Source organism: Tupaia chinensis, unplaced genomic scaffold (assembly GCF_000334495.1).
Source record: "Tupaia chinensis unplaced genomic scaffold, TupChi_1.0 Scaffold147500_2, whole genome shotgun sequence".
NCBI lineage: Eukaryota > Metazoa > Chordata > Mammalia > Scandentia > Tupaiidae > Tupaia > Tupaia belangeri.
Window position 1 is genome coordinate 114,631 of NW_006207352.1, and position 533 is coordinate 115,163.

Sequence of the window (533 nt, forward strand, 5' to 3'; positions counted from 1 at the left end):
CCTGACACACCCCAGCGGCTTCCACTTGGGCGTCCCAGCACCCAGGTCCTCGGGCAAGCAGGACGTCTGGGGGCCGTGCACGCTTTGAAAGGAGGAAGGAACTCCTGCTGGACTCCGCTGGGTGGCAGGGCCACTGCGGCCTCCTGCTAGCCTGCATCACCTCGGGCTGTGGCAGCAGGCCGTGTCTGGAGGGCCCATGGTGGCCTCGGCCTCAGTGGGCCAGCGAGCAGTTTTTAATGACGTGTACATAGCGTGTACAGTATACATAGGTGTCCACCCCGGAGAGCACTCTGGAGACCCAGGCCCGTGGGAGCAATACCAAATGGCCGGGTGGCCCCGGGCCAGCCCCGCACCCGCAGGCCTCTCCGTCCTGTCGGGGCAGAGGCAAGAACTCGGGAGCCTGGGCCGCGGGGTGCACAGGGACCGGGTCGTGCATGACTGCTAGCGTTTAGTCTGAGTTGATCTTTTTAAACTGCAAGTGTTGAATACTAGAGTTGGTAGACCCTTTTTTATGTTTTTTTAATTAATCAGTA